The 23,449-nt window shown below is 38.8% G+C and overlaps 1 protein-coding gene and 1 long non-coding RNA gene across 8 annotated transcripts in view; one reads left to right on the top strand and one right to left on the bottom strand.

The window, feature by feature from the left end:
* ENOX2 (ecto-NOX disulfide-thiol exchanger 2) overlaps window positions 1-23,449 on the top strand; it is a 294,262-nt gene that overhangs the window by 85,109 nt on the left and 185,704 nt on the right. The gene's annotated exons all lie outside the window — the stretch shown is intronic.
* Window positions 1,316-21,909, bottom strand: LOC129530040 (uncharacterized). The gene is made up of 4 exons (XR_008675558.2): window positions 21,654-21,909; window positions 21,203-21,274; window positions 14,556-14,617; window positions 1,316-1,348 (listed from the first exon to the last, which is right to left on the bottom strand). It is a non-coding gene; the product is annotated as an uncharacterized lncRNA (long non-coding RNA).

Genomic DNA, 23,449 nt, shown 5'->3' with positions numbered 1-23,449 from the left:
TTGTTGATGGATGTCTCAGATTGCTTCTCATTTTTTACTATTACAAAAAGCATTCCTATACACATCATTTTTTCATGTTATCTTGTGCATGTGTGTGAGATATTTTTCACCTTAAAGTGGTGTTGCTGGGTTGCGGAAGGTATGCATCTTCAACTTTACTAGATATTGCCAAATTGTTCTCCAAAGTTGTTGTACCACTTTATACTTCCACAGATAGTTCATGGGGGTTCCACATCTCCAGCCCTCAGTATTGTCAGTCTTAAATATTTCATCAATTTCATAGGTATGAAATAATGTCTCACTGTGTTTTAATGTGCATTTTCCCATTTACTAGTGAGGTTTATTAGCTTTCCATGTGTTTATTGGCCATGTGGGTTTCCTTTTCTGAGAATTGCCTATTCATATCATTTGCTCGTTATTCTATTTGGTTGTTAGTCTTTTTGTTACTGATTTGAAGGAGATTATTCTGGATACTAATCCCTCATGCTTTGTAAATATCCTTTCCCAGCCTGCAGCTTGTCTTTTAACTTTACTTACTGCCTTTGCTGAACAAGCCCTTTTAATTTTACTGGAATAAAATATATCAAGGTCCTATTCTTTATATATAAAACTGTGTAAAAGAGAGTATCATTCTACACAACCTGGAATACTTCTCAACTTCTCATTAAATTAAAATGAAGCAACTTGAAGTAAGACACCAGATTATATTGATATGACTTCATATAAAATAAGCTTTGGAAGTTACCTGCAAATGTACGAGAGTTGCTATCACTAAAAATGTAACTTCAGTAGACCCTTGAAGAAAACTAACTAAAGTTATGGAAGATGAAAAAGATCTAGACATCTGCTGTACAACAATGTACAGGTAGTTAGCAATACTCTATTGTACATTTAAAATTTTGTTAAGAGGGTAGATATCATGTTATTTGTGTTTTTTTTCTGCAATAAAAAGGAAGCTAGGTAAATAATTTGGTACATTTCTTTCAACCTAGAAAAAAGCCATTTCCTAAGAAATCTGTCAGTTCCTTTATCAACAGCTATTTGCCTTGGACAAATAATTTCACCTCTCTTCTCATTTTTCCCAAATATAAAGTGAAGAAATTGTTTTATAGTCTCTAAGGCCCACTCCAGCTCTAATAGTTTTATGGCATGAGAAATAATGAGTTAAATGTATTCTAATGATTTCAAATGTTCATTAAGAATTTTTCCAATTCCAGATCATGCAGATTTTTTAAGGAATTCTACTAATATCTCTTGGAGGGCTTTTCGTACACATCTGTAGTCTCTTTCAACCCTTGAGTGTCATTGGTAGTGCCCCAGATAATTCCCATAGATGCTCTCAGAAGACCTAAGCCAAGAGAAGAAAAAATAATGAAGAAAGATAAGTTGCAAAAGATCAGAGAGGGAAGAGGGAGTGAGGATAGTGAAGTATATTTGGAGAGGAAGCTCCAAGACCATTCTGTAACACCAAAGTTGGTGACCTGTGTTCCAAAAAGTCAGAAAAATATATTATTTTAATAAAGAACAGAAGGTCTAATATGTGGATGTGGGCTGGCAAATATGTGAATCTTGGTCAAATGCATACATCAGCAGCATCTGACTTATAAATTATTGCCCTTTGCATTTAAAGATGATCTGTATCATGACTTTTGATCTCTATTGGCAAATGGCTGTCTTTTGCATGCTGCCTCCATGTGAAAGCTCTGATTTTGTAGTGAAAGCCACTACTAGAAGATTTTTTTAGATTTTTTTCATATAAGACTGTGCTTCTGGTATTCTCGGCTCGAATCCTTATCAGAAACAGCCATCCTATCCCCTAAGGTCTGCTGCCACTCACCAACACTGTCTCAGGTGTGTTTGAGGTGAGCATCCTTTAAAAATCATTTCTATACTTTTCATTGTCCCATTTATTTTTCCTGATTATCTTTTATTTTGCAGATTTTCTGCCCCTCTATATATCTGCCAGTAGCCTGGTTTTGTTAGAGGAGTTTAGTGTGGGTGTTCTGTTAGACTTCCAGGTGATGCTGATTAAACTATGCAAGAAGACAGTTAGCATCCAAGTCTAATAGTAAAATAAAAGGATAGGCATGGTCACTCTACCCGTCAGCACCCTTTTACATTACAGATGCTCCTTGACTTACAATGGGGTTGCATCCCAATAAACACATTATAAGTTGAAAATATTGTAAGTTAAAAATGCATTTAATATACCTAATCTAGCAAACATCACAGCTTAGTCTAGCCTACTACTTTAAGTGTGCTCAGAGCACTTACATTAGCCTACAGTTGGGCAAAATCACCTAACACAAAACCCATTTTATAATAAAGTATTGAATATCTTTTTTTTCTTTTTTATTATTATTATACTTTAAGTTTTAGGGTACATGTGCACAACGTGCAGGTTTGTTACATATGTATACATGTGCCATGTTGGTGTGCTGCACCCATTAACTCATCATTTAGCATTAGGTATATCTCCTAATGCTATCCCTTCCCCCTCCCCCCACCCCACAACAGTCCCCAGTGTGTGATGTTCCCCTTCCTGTGTCCATGTGTTGTCATTGTTCAATTCCCACCTATGAGTGAGAACATGCGGTGTTTGGTTTTTTGTCCTTGCGATAGTTTGCTGAGAATGATGGTTTACAGCTTCATCCATGTCCCTACAAATTATTGAATATCTTATGCAATTTATTGAACACTGTACTGAAAGTGAAAAACAGAATGACTCTTTGCTGCTGCCTGGCATGTCAAGAAAGTATTGTACCACATATTGCTAGCCTCGGAAAATATCAAAATTCAAAATTTGAAGTAGTATTTCTATTGAATGATGTTGCTTTCGCACCACTGTGAAGTTGAAAAATCGTAAGTCAAACCATCATATGTCAAGGACCATCTGTACATTCAAGCCTTACAGGAACATTAACTTTTCCTTGAATTTACTTTTGCATTCTGTGCCCTTTGTGCCTTTGCTCCAGCAATCCGTTTTGCCTGAAATGCTCTCCTCTCTTTTCACTTCCTCTCCTCTGTGTTCTACTTATTCTCTCTTTTTTTTTTTTTTTTTTTTTGAGATGGAGTCTCACTCTGTCACCCAGGCTGGAGTGCAGTGGTGCGATCTCGGCTCACTGCAACCTCTGCCTCCTGAGCTCAAGCAATTCCTCCTGCCTCAGCTGCCTGAGTAGCTGGGACTACAGATGCGTGCCACTAAGCCTGTCTAATTTTTTTTGTTTTTTGTAGAAACGGGGTTTTGCCATTTTGCTCAGGCTGGCCTCAAACCCTTGGACTTAAGTGATCCACCTACCTCGGCCTCCCAAAGTGCTGGGATTACCTGCAGTAGCCACTGCGCCTGGCCTGCCCTACTTATTCTTTAAGAATGAGCTCAAACATAACTTACTGAAGAGGTCACCCCTCCCCAGAGAATTAGTTATTTCTTTTCTTTTTTAAAAAAAATTTTATTTTTAATTAACAAATAAAAGTTGTATATATTTAATGACATGATGTTTTGAAATATGCATAAATTGTGGAATAACTAAATTGAGCTAATTAACATATGTGTTACATCACATACTTAACATATTTTGTGGTGAGAACACTTAAAATGTACTCTCTTAGTGATTTTCAAGAATACAATACATTATTATTAAGTGTAGTCACCATGTTTTACAATAGATCTCTTGAATTTAGTCCTCCTTTCTAACTGAAATTTTGCACCCTTTGACCATAATATCCTCAACTCCTCATCCCCCAACCACTTCCTGGTAACCACCATTCTACTCTGCTTCTGTGAGTTTAATTTTTGTAGATTCCACATATAAGTGAGATCATGTGGTATTTGTCTTTCTGTGCCTGGCTTATTTCACTTAATGTAATGTTCTCCACTTTCATCCATGTCGTTGGCAAATGACAAGAATTCTTTCCTTTTAAATGCTGAATAGAATTCTTTTGTATATATTTTCCTTATTTTCTTTATTCATCTGTTGATGGAAACTTAGGTTGATTCCACATCTTGGCTATAATGAATAGTGCTGCAATGAACATGGAAGTGTAGATACCTGTTTGGACATACTGAATTTATTTCCTTTGGATGGACACCTAAAAGTGGGATTGCTAGGTCATATGGTAGTTCTATTTTTAATTTTATGAGGAACCTCCACACTCTTTTCCATAATGGCTATACTAATTTATATTACCACCAACAATGTGCAGGCACTCCCTTTTCTCCAAATTCTCACTAACACATGTTATCTTACATCTTTTTGATAATAGCCATTCTGTCAGGTGTGGGGTGATAACTCATTGTGGTTTTATCTGCATTTCCCTGATAATTAGTAACATTGAGCATCTTTTCACATACCTGTTGGCTATCAGAATGTCTTCTTTTGAGAAATGTCTATTCAGGTCCTTTGTCCATTTTTAAAATCGGGTTATTTTCCTGCTATTGAATTGAATTCCTTACATATTTTGGATAGTAATTCCTTATCAGATAAATGGTTTGCGAATGTTTTCTCCCATTCTGTAGGTTGTCCCTTCAGTCTGTTGTTTCCTTTGCTATGCAGAAGCTTTTTAGATTGATGTGTATCCTATTTGTCTATTTTTGTTTTTGTTGTGTGCTTTTGGGGTCCTATCCCTAAAATCATTGCCCAGACCAATGTCATGGTGCCTTTTTTCTTTGTTTTGTTTTTCTTTTTTAATTATACTTTAAGTTCTGGGATACATGTGCAGAACATGCAGGTTTGTTATATAGGTATACACGTGCCATGGTGGTTTGCTGCACCCATCAACCTGTCATCTGCATTAGATATTTCTCCTCCTCTACCCTCCCACCCCCTGACAGGCCTCAGTGTGTGATGTTCCCCTCCCTGTGTCCATGTGCTCTCATTGTTCAACTCCCACTTATGAGTGAGAACATGCAGTGTTTGGTTTTCTGTTTCTGTGTTAGTTTGCGGAGAATGATGCTTTCCAGCTTCATCCATGTCCCTGCAAAAGACATGAACTCATCCTTTTTTTATGGCTGCATAGTAGTCCATGATATTTATGTGCCACATTTTCTTTATTGGTCTATCATTGATGGGCATTTGGATTGGTTCCAAGTCTTTGCTATGGTCAATAGTGCTGCAATAAACATACGTGTGCGTGTGTTTTATATTAGAATGATTTATAATCCTTTGGGTATATACCCAGTAATGAGATTGCTGGGTCAAATGGTATTTCTGGTCCTAGGTCCTTGAGGAATCGCCACACTGTCTTCCACAATAGGTGAACTAATTTACATTCCCACCAGCAGTGTGAAAGAGTTCCTGTTTCTCCACATCCTCCCCAGCATCTTTTGTTTCCTGACTTTTTAATGATCGCCATTCTAACTGGTGTGAGATGGTATCTCGTTGTGGTTTTGATTTGCATTTCTCTAATGACTGGTGATGATGAGCTTTTTTTCATATGTTTGTTGGCCACATAAATGTCTTCTTTTGAGAAGTGCCTGTTCATATCCTTTGCCCACTTTTTGATGGAGTTGTTTGTTTTCATTCTTGTAAATTTGTTTAAGTTCCTTGTAGATTCTGGATATTAGCCCTTTGTCAGATGGATAGATTGCAAAATTTTTCTCCCATTCTGTAGGTTGCCTGTTCACTCTGATGGTAGTTTCTTTTGCTATGCAGAAGCTCTTTAGTTTAATCAGATCTCATTTGTCAATTTTGGCTTTTGTTGCCATTGTTTTTAGTGTTTTAGTCATGAATGGTATTGCCCAGGTTTTCTTCTAGGGTTTTTATGGTTTTAGGTCTTACGTTTAAGTCTTTAATCCATCTTGAGTTAATTGTTGTATTAGGTGTAAGGAAGGAGTCCAGTTTCGGTTTTCTGCATATGGCTAGCCAGTTTTTCCAATACCATTTATTAAATAGGGAATCCTTTCCCCATTGCTTGTTTTTGTCAGGTTTGTCAACAATCAGATGGTTGTAGATATGTGGCATTATTTCTGAGGTCTCTGTTCTGTTCCATTGGTCTGTATATCTGTTTTGGTACCAGTACCATGCTGTTTTGGTTACCGTAGCCTTGTAGTATAGTTCGAAGTCAGGTAGCGTGATGCCTCCAGCTTTGTTCTTTTTGCTTAGGATTGTCTTGGCTATATGGGCTCTTTTTTGTTCCATATGAAATTTTAAGTAGTTTTTTCTAATTCCATGCAGAAAGTCAATGGTAGCTTGATGGGGATAATATTAAATCTGTAAATTACTTTGGACAGTATGGCCATTTTCATGATATTGATTCCTCCTATCCATGAGCACGGGATGTTTTTCCATTTCTTTATGTCCTCTCTTATTTGCTTGAGCAGTGGTTTGTAGTTCTCCTTGAAGAGTCCCTTGTAAGTTGTATTCCTAGGTATTTTATTCTCTTTGTAGCAGTTGTGAATGGGAGTTCACTCATGATTTGGCTGTCTATAATTGGTGTATAGGAATGCTTGTGATGTTTGCACATTAATTTTGTATCCTGAGACCTTGCGGAAGTTGCTTATCACCTTAAGGAGATTTTGGGCTGAGAGGATGGGGTTTTCTAAATATACAATCATGTCATCTGCAAACAGAGACAATTTGACTTCCTGTCTTCCTATTTGAATACCCTTTATTTCTTTCTCTTGCCTGATTGCCCTGGCCAGAACTTCCAATACTATGTTGAATAGAAGTGGTGAGAGGGCATCCTTGTCTTGTGCCAGTTTTCAAAGGGAATGCTTCCAGCTTCTGCCCATTCAGTATGATATTGGCTGTGGTTTTGTCATAAATAGCTCTTACTATTTTGAAATATGTTCCATCAATACCTAGTTTATTGATAATTTTTGGCATGAAGTGGTGTTGAATTTTATGGAAGACCTTTTCTGCATCTATTGAGATAATCATGTGGTTTTTGTCATTGGTTCCGTTTATGTGATGGATTACATTTATTGATTTGTGTGTATTGAACCAGCCTTGCATCCCAAGGATGAAGCCAACTTGATCGTGGTAGGTAAGCTTTTTGATGTGCTGCTGGATTCGGTTGGCCAGTATTTTATTGAGGATTTTTGCATCAATGTTCATCAGGGATATTGGCCTGAAATTTTCTTTTTTTGTTGTATCTCTGCCAGGTTTTGGTATCAGGATGATACTGGCCTCATAAAATGAGTTAGGGAGGAGTCCCTTTCTTTCTATTGTTTGGAATAGTTACAGAAGGAATGGTACCAGCTCCTCTTTGTACCTCTGGTAGAATTTGGCTGTGAATCCATCTGGTTCTGGGCTTTTTTTGGTTGGTAGGCTATTAATTACTGCCTCAATTTCAGAACTTGTTATTGGTCTATTCAGGGATTTGACTTCTTCCTGGTTTTTAGTCTTGGGAGAGTTTATGTGTTCAGCAATTTATCCATTTGTTCCAGATTTTCCAATTTATTTGCGTAGAGGTGTTTATACTATTCTCTGATGGTAGTTTGTATTTCTGTGGGATCAGTGGTGATCTCCGCTTTATCAGTTTTATTGTGTCTATTTGATTCTTTTCTCCTTTCTTCTTTATTAGCCTGGATAGTAGTCTATCTATTTTGTTAATCTTTCCAAAAAATCAGCTCCTGGATTCATTGATTTTCTTTTTGAAGGGTTTTTTTGTGTCTCTGTCTCCTTCAGTTCTGCTCTGATCTTAGTTATTTCTTGTCTTCTGCTAGCTTTTGAATTTGTTTGCTCTTGCTGCTTTAGTTCTTTTAATTGTGATGTTAGGGTTTCGATTCTACATCTTTCCCACTTTCTCCTGTGGGCATTTAGTGTCTAAATTTCTCTCTAAACACTGCTTTAGCTGTGTCCCAGAGATTCTAGTACATTGTGTCTTTGTTCTCACTGGTGTCAAAGAACGTATTTATTTCTGCCTTAATTTCGTTATTTACCCAGTAGTCTTTCAGGAGCAGGTTGTTCAGTTTCCATGTAAATGTGCGGTTTTGAGTGAGTTTCTTTATCCTGAGTTCTAATTTGATTGCATTGTTGTCTGAGAGACTGTTATGATTTCTGTTCTTTTGCATTTGCTGAGGAGTGTTTTACTTCCAATTATGTGGTCAATTTTAGAATAAGTATGATGTGGTGCTGAGAAGAATGTATATTCTGTTGATTTGGGCTGGAGAGTTCTGTAGATGTCTAATAGGTCTGCTTGGTCCAGAGCTGAGTTCAAGTCCTGGATATCCTTATTAATTTTCTGTCTCATTGATCTCTCTAATATTGACAGCGGGGTGTTAAAATCTCCCACTATTATTGTGTGGGAGTCTAAGACTCTTTGTAGGTATCTAAGAACTTGCTTTATGAATCTGGGTGCTCCTGAATTGGGTGCATATATATTTAGGATAGTTAGCTCTTCTTGTTGCATTGATCCCTTTACCATACTGTAATGCTCTTCTTTGTCTTTTTTGGTCTTTGTTGGTTTAAAGTCTGTTTTATCAGAGAATAGGATTGCAACCCCTGCTTTTTTTGTTTGTTTGTTTTTGTTTTGCTTTCCATTTGCTTGGTAAATATTCCTCCATCCCTTTATTTTGAGCCTGTGTGTGTCTTTGCACATGAGATGGGTCTCCTGATTACAGCACACTGGTGGGTCTTGACTCTATCCAATTTGCCAGTCCCAATTTGCTGATTGGGACATTTAGCCCATTTATATTTAAGGTTAATATTGTTATGTGTGAATTTGATCCTGTCATGATGATGCTAGCTGGTTATTTTGCCCATTAGTTGATGCAGTGTCTTCATAGTGTTGATGATCTTTACGATTAGGTATGTTTTTGCAGTGGCTGGTACCTGTTTTTCCTTTGCATATTTAGTGCTTCCTTCAGGAGCTCTTGTAAGGCAGGCCTAGTGGTGACCAAACCTCTCAGTATTTGCTTGTCTTTAAAGGATTTTATTTCTCCTTCACTTATGAAGCTTAGTTTCGGTGGATATGAAATTCTGGGATGAAAATTCTTTTGTTTAAAAATGTTGAATATTGCCTCTCACTCTCTTCTGGCTTATAGAGCTTCTGCAGAGATCTGCTGTTAGTCTGATGGGCTTCCCTTTTTGGGTAACCTGACGATTCTCTCTGGCTACCCTTAACATTTTTTCCTTCATTTCAACCTTGGTGAATCTGATGATTATATGTCTTAGGGTTGCTCTTCTCGAGGAGTATCTTTGTGGTGTTCTCTGTATTTCCTGAATTTAAGTGTTGGCCTGTCTTGCTAGGTTGGAGAAGTTCTCCTGGATAATATCCTGAAGAGTGTTTTGCAACTTGGTTCCATTGTTCCCGTCACTTTCAGGTACACCAATCAAACATAGGTTTGGTCTTTTTCACATAGTCCCATATTTCTTGGAAGCTTTATTCATTCCTTTTCATTCTTTTTTCTCTAATCTGTCTTCACGCTTTATTTCATTAAGTTGATCTTTGATCTCTGATGTCCTTTCTTCCTCTTGATCGACTCGGCTATTGATACTTGTGTATGCTTCACGAAGTTCTCGTGCTGTGTTTTTCAGCTCCATCAGGTCATTTATGTTCTTCTCTAAACTGGTTATTCTAGTTAGCAATTCCTCTAACCTTTTTTTCAAGGTTCTTAGCTTCCTTGCATTGGGTTAGAACATGCTCCTTTAGCTCGGAGGAGTTTGTTATTACCCACCTTCTGAAGCCTACTTCTGTCAGTTCATCAAACTCATTCCCTGTCCAGTTTTGTTCTCTGCTGGCAAGGAGTTGTGATCCTTTGAAGGAAAAGAGGCGTTCTGGTTTTTGGAATTTTCAGACTTTTTGCACTGGTTTTTCCTCATCTTCGTGGATTTATCTACCTTTGATCTTTGATGTTGGTGACCATCAGATGGGGTTTCTGTGTGGAGGTCCTTTTTGTTGATGTTGATGCTATTCCTTTCTGTTTTTTAGTTTTCCTTCTAACAGTCAGGAACCTCTGCTGCAGGTCTGCTGGAGTTTGCTGGAGGTCCACTCGAGACCCTTTTTGCCTGAGTATCACCAGCAGAGGCTACAGAACAGCAAAGATTGCTGCCTCTTTTTTCCTTTTGAAACTTCACCCCAGAGGGTCACCCACCAGATGCCAGCTGGAGCTCTCCTGTATGAAGTGTCTGTCGACCCCTGCTGGGAGGTATCTCCCAGTCAGGAGGCAAGGAGGTCAGGGACCCACTTGAGGAGGCAGTCTGTCTCTTAGCAGAGCTCGAGAGCTGTGCTGGGAGATCCGCTGCTGTCTTCAGAGCCAGCAGGCAGGAACATTTAAGTCTGCTGAAGCTGCGCCCACAGCTGCCTCTTCCTGCAGGTGCTCTGTCCCAGGGAGATGGGAGTTTTATCTATAATCGCCTGACTGGGGCTGCTGCCTTTCTTTCAGAGATGCGTTTTCCAGAGAGGAGGAAGCTAGAGAGGCAGCCTGGCTACAGTGGCTTTGCTGAGCTGCCATGGGCTCCATCCCCTTCGAACCTCCTGGTGGCTTTGTTTACACTGTGAGGGGAAAACCACCTACTCAAGTCTCAGTAATTGCAGATGTCCCTCTCCCCACCAAGCTCGAGTGTCCAAGGTCAACTTCAGACTGCTGTGCTAGCAGCGAGAATTTCAAGCCAGTGGATCTTAGCTTGGCTCCATGGGGGTGGGATCCACTGAGCTAGACCACTTGGCTCCCTAGCTTCAACCTCCTTTCCAGGGGAGTGAACGGTTCTGTCTTGCTGGTGTTCCAGGTGCCACTGGGGTATGAAAACAAAACTGCAGCTAGTTCGGTGTCTGCCCAAACGGCCACCCAGTTTTATGCTTGAAACCCTGGGCCCTGGTGGTGTAGGCACCTGAGGGAATCTTTTTGTCTGCGGGTTGTGAAGACCGTGGGAAAAGCATAGTATCTGGGTCGGAATTCACCGTTTTATGGCACAGTCCCTCATGGCTTCCCTTGGCTAGGGGAGGGGGTTCCCTGACCCCTTGAGCTTCCCGCATGAGGTGATGCCCCACCCTGCTTCAGCCCACCTTTCTTGGGCTGTGCCCACTGTCTAACCAGTCCCAGTGAGATGAGCCAGATACCTCAGTTGGAAATGAAGAAATCACCCACCTTCTGCGTTGATCTTGCTGGGAGCTGCAGACCAGAGCTGTTCCTATTCAGCCATCTTTCCAGCCACCCCCTTTCTTCATTTTCTTATAGTGGTGTTATAGCTTTAGGTCTTACATTCAAGTCCCTAATCCATATTGCATTGATTTTTGTATATGTGTAAGATAAGGTTTAATGTCATTCTTCTGAATGTGCATATACGGTTTTCCCAGCACCATTTATTGAAGAGACTGTCCTTTCTCCTTGTGTGTTCTTGGCACCTTTGTTGAAAATCAATTGACTTTAAAGGAATGGATTTATTTCTAAGCTCTCTATTTTGTTCCATTGGTGTATGTATCTGTTGTTATGCCAGTGTAGGTTGAGTATCCCTTATCTAAAATGCTTGAGACCAGAAGTGTTTCAGATTTGGGGATTTTTCAGATTTTGGAATATTTGCATTATACCTACTGGTTAAGCATTCGTAATTCAAAAATCTGAAATCTGAAATACTCCAATGAGCATTTTCTTTTAGCGTCATGTCACTGCTCAAAAAATTTTGGATTTTGGAGTGTTTTAGATTTCAGAATTTCAGATTAGGGATACTCAACCTATGCTCTTTTAGTTACTATAGCTTTGTAGTATATTTTGAAGTCAGGTAGTGTGCTGCCCCTAACTTTGTTCTTTTTGCTCAGGATGCTTTATTTGGGGTCTTTTGTGGTTCCGCACAAATTTCAGGATTGATTTTTCGATTTTTGTAAAAAATGTCAGTGAAATTTTGATAGGGATTGCATTTACTCTGTAGACTGCCTTGGTAATATGAACATTTTAAGAATGTTAATTATTTTAATCCACAAACATGGGATATCTTTCCATTTATTTGTTTCTTGTTCATTTCTTTCATTTACATTCATGGTAATTATTGATAAGTAAGAATTAACTACTGCCATTTTGTTCATTGTCTTCTGGTTGTTTTGCAGATCCGTTATTCCTTTCTTCCTCTCTTGCCATCTTCTTTTGTGATGAAGTGATTTCCTTTAGTGGTATGCTTTGAATCTCATTTTTGAAGGACAGCTTTGCTGTGTAAAGTTTATTCTTAGTTGCTAGGTTTCTTTTTTCTTTAACTCTTTAAGTATATTATGCTGCTCTCTCCTGGCCTGTAACGTTTCTGCTGAGAAATCCACTGCTAGCCTTACTGAATTTCCCTTATATGTAATTTGCCTCTTTTCTCTTATTGCTTTCAGGATGCCCTGTTTGTCTTGGCTTTTTGACAGTTTGATTATATGTCTGAGTATAGTCTTTTTTGGATTGAATCTGATTTGAGACTTTTGATCTTCTTTTACCTGGCTATTTATATCTTTTCCCAGATTTGGAAAATTTTCTACTATTTCATTTAAAAAATAAGCTTTATACCCCTTTGTCATCTTTCTCTTCTACTTTAATTTCTATAACTCTAATGTTTGCTCTATTGATGCTACCCCATAAATCCTGTGAGCTTGCATCCTTTATTTTCATTCTTTTTTTCCTCTTACTGTATATTTTCAAATAACCTGCCTTCAAGTTCACACATTCTCCTGCCTGATCAAGCCTGCTGTTGACTCTCTGTATTGCATTTTTCATTTAATTCATTGTATTTTTCAGCTCCAGAATTTCTGTTTGTTTGTTTGTTTAATAATTTCAATCTCTGTTAAATGTTTTAGTTTCTCATTTTGGTCATTTATTTTTTTTTATTTCAATGAATTGTTTCTCTGTATGTTTTGTAAGTTTGCTAAGCTTTCTTAAAACAATTTGACTTATTTGTCAGGCATAATATAAATCTTTATATCTTTAGAGTTGGCTACTGGAGCTTTACTTTGTTCTTTTGGTGGGATTGTATTTCCTTGATCATTATTGATATTTTTGGATTGGTATCTGCACATTTAAAAAAGTATGGGCTTATTCTAGTTTTGTAAACTGGCTTCGTCTCCAAAAGCCCTTCACTAGTCAGTCCATTTAGAGATTCTGGGAAGACCATTTGGTGTGATCCACAGGCAGGCTTGCTCTTGGAGTCTTTGAGCAGGCTGGCCTGGTGCCTGGGTCAGCAGGTGGATGGACATAGTGCCTGGCTGGTTGGGGTTGACCCTGGAGTCTGGATTCACTGTGGCATATCTGTTGATTGAGTCTACTTGAATAAACCTGGAGCCTAAGTCCATTAGGGTGGGACTGGAAACTGTATCCTTGGAGGCTGGCCTAAAGCCTGAGTCCCGGGGGTGGCTTGGTGCTGGGCTGGGCCTTGCACCTGAGTCTGCAGGGGCTAGCCAGATGCTGGGATGGGCCTGGCATCTGGGTCCACTGGGATGAGCCTGAAGCCTGAGTCCTTGAGGGCTGGTCTGGCACTGTGGTGAGCCTAGTACCTGCGACCACTCATGTAGGCAGATAGCCTGAATTCACAGGGACTGGCCTAGAGCCTGAGTCTGCAGGGGTGATTCTAGAGCCTTGGTCCATTGGGGGCTGTCCTGGAACCAGGGTCTACTGGGGTGGGCAGTACCCTGGGTTTTCTGAAGCAGGCCTGGTCCCTAAGGCCGCTGAAGCCTTGGGTAACAGAGACTAGCCTTGAACCTGAGGCTAGTCTGATGCTGGGGCAGTCATAGAGCTTAGGTGTGCAGGGGCCAGCCTGGTTCCTGGAGCTAGTGGAGATGGTTTGCAACGTGGGACTGTGGAGCTGGCCTGAAGCCTGGGTCTGTCAGGGCTGGCCCAGTGCTTGGGTCTACTGGGATAGGCTTGGACCCTTCGTCTGTTGGGGCAGGCCTGGACCATGGGTTTGTTGAAGAAGCAGTGGGCCACAGGGACAGGCCTGGATGGTTGGCCCACAGGGACTTGGCCTGGCACTGGGCAGGCCTGAAGCCTATGTTCATGGGGTCTAGCCTAGTGCCTGAGGTCAGGGTGCTGACCTGACATTGGGGCAGGCATGAAACCTAAGACTACATGGGCCTACTTAGCTGTAGGTTAGTCTGAAGCCTGGAATAGGCCTGGAGTCTGAGGCTTCAGGAGCTGGCCTGGCACTGGGCAGTCCTAGAGGCTATATCCAGGAGTGTTGGCCTGATGGATAGGACTGTGGGGGCTGACCTGGTGCTATGGTGGGCCTGAAGCCTAGGGCCATCATGGCCAGCCTGGTGCTGGGGGCAGTCTGAAGTATGGGGCTACTGAGGCTGGCCTAGCCCTGCGGTGGACCTGGAGACTGAGTCTACATGTCGTGGCTGGATATTGAGTCTGTGGGAGCTATCCTGATGCCATGGTGGGCTTAGAGGTTCAGTCTGTGAGTACCAGCCTAAAGTCTGGGTCCACGGGAGCCTGCCCAGCAGTGGGATTTACTGAGGCAGCCTGGTGTTGGGGTCCAAGGTAACGTCTGGTGCTCACTTCCCTCCTCTTCTACCAAGCAGAGGGTATCTTTCCGTACTGTGCTGCATGGGGTTGGGAGAGGGATTGATGTGGGTAGTATAAAACTGTCTGTCTTACACTCTTCAGTGTATCATTTCTTATTTCTGAGCTCCACCAAAGTGCTGTCATCTCTCACCTGGTTTCCTTCACTGTTGTGTAGGTATTTTTGCGTGTAGGTAGTTGTTCAAATTGATGTTTCTGTGGGGAGAGGAGTGCAAGAAGCTCTAGTCCACCATTTAGCTCAGGTCTTTCCACTTTCAATCATCTCGCTCCATTTTTTGGTGCTTTTTAAGTATGTATCACATTGTATTATTGCTCCTTGTCTACATCTTTTCTGCAGATACACACACACACGCACACGCACACATACACACACACACACGACACACATTTTGTAACCTTCTTGGGGGTGAAGACTTAACTTTAACTTGTAATAAAAATGTACCCCTTTCCTAATTGTAACTATGACTAAATTGTTCTACTCACAATTTTAATACATAAAGAATGAGAAGAGGGAGACAAATCTAAGGAGGGACTTAATTGTGGATAATAAAACAAACTTTGTTTTTTCCCAGTCCAAGTGATATAAAGCTTACTTTGGGGAGAATAAAAAAACATCGATCTTGGACATATGCTTTGGCCTTGTTTAAAGGACCATGAAAGAGTGAATTTTTATTGTCATCCCAGTAGAATCCAGTACTATAGTAGTGACACCAAATTTGGCAAATGTGGAACTAGCATCATTACTTTAGGTAGTATACTGTAAACTTTCTTCATGACAGTGTTATAAATGCTATCTGAAGTGGATATGCCAGCATTAACACTTGTTAAAATTGTGGTGACTGGTTCATTGTGTTTTCAACAGCTGCACATAAATCAGCTCCTCCTCTGTAATGGAACAGCTAGTGCAGCTACCAACAAAGATGAAACAAATTGTAATTTTCTGATATCTTCAGGTAAGTAAAGCAGTATGTCTCTGTTAATAAACTTAATAAAACTCTCATGAACATTGTCATTTGCTGCATTTGTCACCTTTATCACTATTTCTTGTTGCTCAATAGGAACATAACACAAACTCACTTCCAGGCCAGAGGATCTTGAAGAAAATATTGACCAGACTTTGTAATTAAAAATAACTAAAAATGTATTGGTCTTTATATCACATACAAGGGCAATTAGTAGCCTACCATAAATGTGCATTCTATGATGTACTAAGAAAGATATAAAATTAGTAGTTTAGTCTCTCTAGTTCTGTGAAGTGAGAGACAATATACGAAATGAACATCTATACATTTCATAGCTCAATAAGATGATAGAGACTGAAAGTGCTTGGAGAACATAAATTAAGGAGAGGTCCTTATGATATAGGGTTATTCTCAAAAGGATTTTTTAGTCTTGCTAGGCTATTTGCTATCCCACCCAAATCACGTTTGCCAGAGTTTGGGATCTACCCCTTCCTGCTACAATCAGTAACAATCTCTGCCAGCTTTACAGATGTTACAGATTTTGAAATTTCTTTCCAACACTGCATATGCCCTCCTTTGAACCTAATTGGTGGTATTTTTGTACACATTTTTAATTCCAGATTTATGGCTAAATATTGGAACTTGCTTTCTGAATAATTCAATTACCAATAATACCTTCTAACCCATTCACATATACAACTCACCTATCTATATTTTATTCCATTTACCTTTATATCCCAAGATTAGAAGGGGCTATGTAAAGAAGTCTTAGTTTTTGTTGTCTTAGCTCTAAAAAAAAACAGGTGAGGAAGGTAAGAGACACCAAATATTTCCTAGAAAATGAGGTCACAGCTTTTGCTAACATACCTAATGTACTTCCTGTATTTGGACAAAGCACTTAATCACCAACATACTATATATTTTACCTATTTATTTTGTTTATTTTCTGTGTCTGCTACTAGAATGTGAGCTCCTTGAAGGCCTGGATTTTTGTCTGTTTTGTTCACTGCTGTATTTCAAGAACCTAGCATGTAGTAATTGGTCAATAAATGTTAATTGAATAAAAGGAAAGTCATCCAAGGTTTATTTGATCAGTTTAAGCTCAGGTATCTAGGGCAACTACAAGTAAGGAAGAATGAGTAAAAGTCAACTCATTTTTACTGAGTATTTTTGCTATGTATCAGGTTATCTGTTGACTATGCTTTGCTTGAATTGTTTCATATAAGTTCCACAAAGCTCTGTGAAGTAGATAATATCCTCATTTACGGACAAAGAAATCAATGTTCAAGGAGTTAATTTTCTTCCAAAGCTGCACAGTCAGTAAGTGGCAGGGCAGGATTGTCATGCTAGACAGTTTGACTCCAGAGCCCTTCTTACTCTACTATTCTGGTTGTTTGAAAAGGCCAGAGAAGCATTTAACCGTAACACAACCTATTGCCACTTAAGCTGTACTGTAAGGGAATCCTATATTTTCAAGCAGGGCTATATGGTACTCACCTTGGTTAAGGAAGGACTTTAGACTAAAATGAATAATTTTAGATGGCACCTATAGAGAGAATATAAGTCCTCAACTGCTTCCATGAGGAGTCCTGCCAGTAAGAAGACTGGGGTCTAGTGCTGGATCTGCCATTAATTAGCTGTGACTTCTAGTAAAATGGCAGCAGTGGAGGGGAGGAAGAGACAGCAGTTAGACTAGGTGACTGCCAAGGTCCCTGCCAACTCTGAAACTTCTTTTTCTCTGTCTGTGAATGAAAGGCATAACAAGAGGCATTGTTGATTTTCATGTTGGGAACTCAAATGCCTTTCCCAATTTTAATCTGCTTTTCCATGCAACCTTACTGAAAGGTCCCTCCCCAACAAAATAATAGTGATAATCAGTTCATCGTTTTAAAGCAACCATACGAATATTTTTACCAACTTTTTTCCAAACTTTATAACAGCTGGACATTGAATATCTTATTCTTTCAGCTCATGGGCCTTATGTCACCAAAATAGATGGCTAAATTTATTTTCACAATGGCATTTTGCTTCCTTATTGGAAAGTAAATGACCTTATCAACTACTTTGGAATGCAGCTATAGGGCTGTTTGCAAATGAGTAAAATTAGGTCAAGTGTAGTTAGGAGAAGTAGCATGCTATATTCATTCACTCAATTCAACAAATACTAATTGAATACCCATATGTGTTAGGCACTGTACTATGTGCTAGAACACTAAAATTGGAGTCCTGAGACCAGTTTAACACTTAATGAACTCTATCAGGCCAATTAACCTTTTTAAACCTCAGTTTTCTCATTTTTTAAAAAAGTAATAATAATACCTACTTTAACCCCCAGAGTTATAAAAATTAAACATGAAATGATATGAAATACCTTTGTAAATATGAAATGATATGAAACATCTTTGTAACTGTAGAGTGCTATTTGGTGTTGATAGTTTTCATCTTGGACTCCATGTGAGGGAATCTAATTAATGAGGTTATTTTAGTCCTTGAGCCCCATTAGGCTGTTTCAGAATAAATATCATGAATGTGAAATCTGATTGAATGATTAGCACAAAGCCCTTAGTGAGTCAGTGGTAATTCTAGAAGGAGAACTTAAGCTCTAATAATGATAAAAGTTACATTTTAGTACATCTTGCTGATTTGGAAAAATTTTTAAAAAAAATTCTTATGATGCATTGTTAATATTTTAGCATTCTATTGTCCACTCATTATCCTTCTTTTCTGCAAGAATTTATGGAAATATTTATGCAGTTATGCAGTCCTTATTCATTTGCTTTTAATTACTTCTGCTAGTACATAGAATTAAATTTATTTGAATTTGTTAAGTAGAAGATGCTTTTTCAGTAAGTCAGAGGTACAAATTCTCAGTCACACATGGCAGTATTAACAGTAATAATGTTCTGTAACAGTAAAAGGCTTGAATGTAGTTAAAAAAGTGTTCTAGGCTGCCGGTGTAGCAGCCTGCAATTTTTTCCTTTTCCCCTAGCAAAGGTTAAATATCAGCCAAACTTTGTACACTAGAGCAAGCGTTTTTCTGGTTCTGTCATCTGTGATTCATAGCATCCTTTGTTTAAATGATAATGCACTCTGAGACCACACCTTGCCCAGTCTGGTAGAAGCAATCTCCTGCAAACAGATCCAAGTATTTCCATGTGAACTCTACTAGTTGAGCATACCACTGCAGTTGATGTACAGCAAATTATGGATTACTTGTTTCTGATAAAATTACTTGTTTCCTTATAGTAAAGCCTCGGGAATAAATACTTCCAATCTGGGTTTCCTCTCATCCTCTTCAGCTGCGAGCAGGAACAATCATTGCCATCACAGAGTCAAACTTTGCTTTTGACATTGACATTTTTTCCTAAATAAAGGAGACAGTAACTCCATTCACTATGTCTGCCTCAGTTCCATGCCTCTAATGAAGTGAGAATAAGTGATAGAAAGAGATCGAGTTGATACCAGGGCAAGGTAGCGAGAGGACCATTGTAAAATGTGTCCCAGCATGTATTGAGTGTCTATGGATATGACATATGGTGGTGTGTAAATGTGCATGTGTACCCATGATTGTGCCAGGGGTGAGGGTGAGTGTTGAGCAGACAAGATGCCATTAGCTTAGGAAAAAGAAACTGTACTTACACATGGCTTGAAAGCAATTTTTAAAACAAAAAGGAACACAGGCAGAGCGTAGAATGGGCAGCCAGTGTGGCATGGTCACAAGGAATACTTTGTTACTGATACTATCTCAGACATTTTCCCTAGGAAGTTATTTCTCCAATTTAGGAATCCTGGACTGTTATTCCCTGCCGTTCCACGACATTCAGCTTAAATGTTCTTCCGGACTTGGTAACTCTTTTTCCTTTATTCTTGGCATTATTTGTTGAAAGAACATTTCTGAAAATATGGAAAAGCAGTTTTGAAGTCCAAAAGCTGCCTTGAAACCATCACTGTGATGGTGTTTTAGTCTGTTCGGGCTGCTATAACAAAATACTGAGTAGTTTATAAACAGAAATTTATTGCATACAGTTTAGAAGCTGAGAAGTCCAAGATGAAAGTGCCAGCAGATCTGGCATCTGGTGAGGGCTTTCTGCCTCATATATGGTGCCTTGTATGTGTCCTCACATGGTGGAAGGGACAAACTCCCTCAGGCCCCTTTCATAAGGACACTAATCCCATTCATGTGGGATGTCAACCTAATCACCCCTCAAACACCCCATGTCTTAATAACATCACCCTTGGGGATTAGATTTCAACCTATGAATTTTGGGTAACAGGGAACACAAACATTCAGACCATAGTTAAGTGGAATGGGCAAAGTTTTACCAGGAAGTGTGAGATCTCTGCGAATTGAGATATTAATGGCTTATGCACCAAGGAAGATACCAGGATTCAGAAAATTGAGTTGAGAAATGAATCTGGATCTGGATAAAATAGTTATAAAGGAAGCTTGTTAAAAATTGACATGAATTCTAAAGGTAAGATCACCTTTTTAGTGGTAGGGGACAAAGAGTATTTTTGTGCAGTGGCCCCACTACATTAAGTAATGGGAAGGAAGAGAAGGAAGAAAGTTTTAAAGAAAAACCAAAGAGAAGCCTTTTAGGTGAATGCGATGGAACAGCTGAAGGCTGGTATCTGCATTGAGAGGGAAGAAGAGATACTAGTGCAATTGTCAACTACCTCTTATAATGTTCAGGACTCCTACAAAGGTTAATAACATCTTTGGGTGCCCAAGACGAGGGAAATAATGGAGTGTCAAGAGAGGCTACTAACAGTGTTCAAAGTGCCAAAGTTTAGACATCACTTCTTGCCCCCATTTCCTATAAACAAGGACTTAGAGACAAACTGCAATTCTGTGGCAGTTCTGTGTTTAAGACACGAAATATAAGTATAGAATGATGGGTCTAAGCCAGAAGGTTAGAGGTTTGAGGTTTAAGTCAAGTCTTGATTATTCAGGAGCTCATTATCTGGTTTGTAGGTTATCCATACCCTTGGTATTCTTTATTCTCCGTTCTGCTGCCTCACTTTTGGTAATTTTACTGCTCATTAATTCTTTTACCAGAGGGTGGGCAGGGAAGGAATAGGAGAATGATGCTTCTATCAGCCGATTTTGCTACCTGTTAGTGCTCTGGTGGAGATTCTGATGGGGAAGGAGGCAGAAACTATGGGCCAAAATGAGAGGTTTGGGGTCCATATGAATTTCACTTTTCTTCATGATCTCTATCCTCTGTGAAAAGGTGAATTCATTGTATAGCTTTTGGAAAAAAATACAGTTCATTTCTTTTTATTTTCAGATCCTTTTATCACAATGTTATGCTAGAAAATACACTATACCAAGCAAACTTCTATCCGTCCCTAGGGAGGGGTATGTTAAAGTATTTGATGTGGCAGTTTCAGTAATATGCTGTGGAATTTTTTGGTAGTAGTCAGCATTTTTCTTTTTCTTTTGAATTACCTATAACAACTTTTTAATTCATTAACCTTCTTATATATGTTTGGCTTCTCCCAAAGTTATTCCAGCTCCTATCTGTAATCCCTTTTGCTAGGATGACTGGGCTGTGTTCCATTTAATTCATTTTCTTGCTCCAACACTAATTCTTTGGGGTTGGTAATTAAGCCACATATGTCACTTTCTGGCTTATTTATAAAGTACAGATCTAATCATGTTATAATACATGTTTTTGAAATGTAAAAGGTTTTAAATATGGGTGAATTGACTTGGATCACTAAGGGCTCTCTTTTGTGGTGGTCCAGGAAGCAATGGAAGTGACATGTATTTTAACAAAATATATGTGTGTAATATAGCCTGTGGTTTACTTACAGTGAGGAAGAAAGAAGCCAGAGGCTTAGAAAAATCAGTTAATAAAATCCCAGGTAATCTTGAAGATGAGGCCTAGAAAGACGAAGAAATGCAACTGTGGTTAATAAACTATTTTCAAAACAAAGTATTTAATTCTGTTTTGTAGAATTAAATATTAAATGATAATAAAAATCAGAAGACCCTCTATGATTTTATAAATTATTCACTTTTAAAAATATTACATGATCCAACAAATATTTTGCACCAAATATGCATAAAGCCCATATTCTTACATTTTAGAAGGAGTCTAGAAACTGCAGAAATGTTCCATAAGTAATACCCATTCATGCCTTCATTATTTGTGAATAAAAAATGTATCATGGCATAACGGGCTCCATCCTTGCATAACTACAAGGAATTCTAATACAGACAAAATATTTTTACCATTGCCTTTGTTTATTTAAATACTAACTTTTTGAGCTTAATCAATGTTCAGTTTGGAAGGATTACAGTAAGGCCCAGTTTGCTTGAAAGAAGTCTCTTGTCCAGAATTGCCTGCTTAGCATGATGGTTTCCTCACTTCTTGTTTTTAATAAATCATTTCTAAATAATTAACTAGGCAGTAGTACAAACTGAAACAATGGATTAGTTCTTCATGGCTCCTAGTAATTATTAAAAATGCAACTCTCCTGTTGACTAGGACCCCTAATAGAGAAGCCTGATCCCTGGAGTGTTAGTTGGGAGACCAAACTCTGCCACTGGCTTGCTGTGGAACTTTAAACAAGTCACTTTAGCGTCTCTGAGCTTTAGAATTCCGTATTTTAACTCTGTAATAATGCCTTCTCTGGTCACCTCACAAAGTAGCTGTGAGGTGGATGTGAAGCAAAGTTGAAAGGATAATAGCAGTCTCTGAATATAAATTATTGTTGTTAAAATAATAAAGTCAAGCATATGTTTAGTCATAGCACTAAACGAATGTTTCTTCTTTTGCGGCTGCTTCATGTTTATCTGCATCTTTTCTGTAAACCCCAACTTCTCACTGTATCAAGCAAGACAATATATTTGGTGATACAGTTCACCTCTATGCCGAAGGGCAGAAGCAACCATTTTAAAAAAAATAATGTGGCTTGCTAGAGGATATCTGGGAAGCAGCAACAGATAAATTGCCATTTTGAGCCAAATCATTTTGTTGACCACAAGGCAGAACAGCAGCAAGCTCAGATGGGAGAACTGTAGTCATTATCCAAAGGTCAGACTTGATAAGCAGACTCTGCTATTTCTTCCTCTAACTCCCATATGTCTGGAGGGGCATGTGGGCGGCAGGGGGAGCCAGAAATCTCACTGTCAAAAAAGTATTTAAGTGATTTTCTGCAAATAGAACTGCTTATATTCTGTGTAGAATAACAGGATCCCCTGTCTTCAAGGAGTTCATAGTCTAGGGAAGTAAAGCAGCAGCAAGAGCTTCAGGTAGAGTCTACCTTTGACTTTTTGCTTGCCTCAAAGTAGACATTCCGTAAATGTCATTTGGATGATTGGATGAATGAATGAATGAACGGGTAGAGAGATGTGTAATGAATGAACAATGAAATCTGAAAGGTAATTCTTGGAGTTTGTATTTGGAAAATCGGAGGTGATAACTTGAAAACATTTGACAATGTATCTACTTCCATTAGAAATTTACCCAAAATTCAGATCATGGGTGAGGAATAAGTTTATTATTTTTATTAATTTGTATAGAAAATAAAACTGAAAATTAAGAATTTCATCTCTTTTGTGTAAAGTTATGCTCCAAATGAATTACGATATTATGAAGTTATGTTATATTGAATAATTTATCATAATATATTTTTAATTAATTTTATTTGTTCCTCATCAGGACATCTTAAAGGTAACATTTACACTTTTTCTTTAATCAGTGGTGAGCCATGGATCAGTAAAAACATTTATCCGAACACAACTCTGCAGGCAACATGGTACAGGAGGAAAGATTTGTAGCCCAAAAATCTGGATTCCAGCTCCTCCACATATTGACATTATAACCTTTTGGAAATACAGAAGTTTCTCTGAGCTGCAATTTCCTTATTTACAAGCCAACAACATTAATACCTTCCCCCTTCCCCCACCATAAGGATATTGTGGAAGCACTTGCTAAGCCGTGTTATTCTAGGATGATGTCAGATATTGTGAAGGCAGTAGTTAGAAATAATGTGCTAGCACGCCAAGACTTTGGTTTCTGGCATTCTGGTGTAGAGGGTGGCGTGCAGTCCC

The sequence above is a fragment of the Gorilla gorilla genome, chromosome X, assembly GCF_029281585.2.
Source record: "Gorilla gorilla gorilla isolate KB3781 chromosome X, NHGRI_mGorGor1-v2.1_pri, whole genome shotgun sequence".
In the NCBI taxonomy this organism is placed as follows: domain Eukaryota; kingdom Metazoa; phylum Chordata; class Mammalia; order Primates; family Hominidae; genus Gorilla; species Gorilla gorilla.
This window is presented reverse-complemented; position numbering and strand designations above follow the sequence as displayed.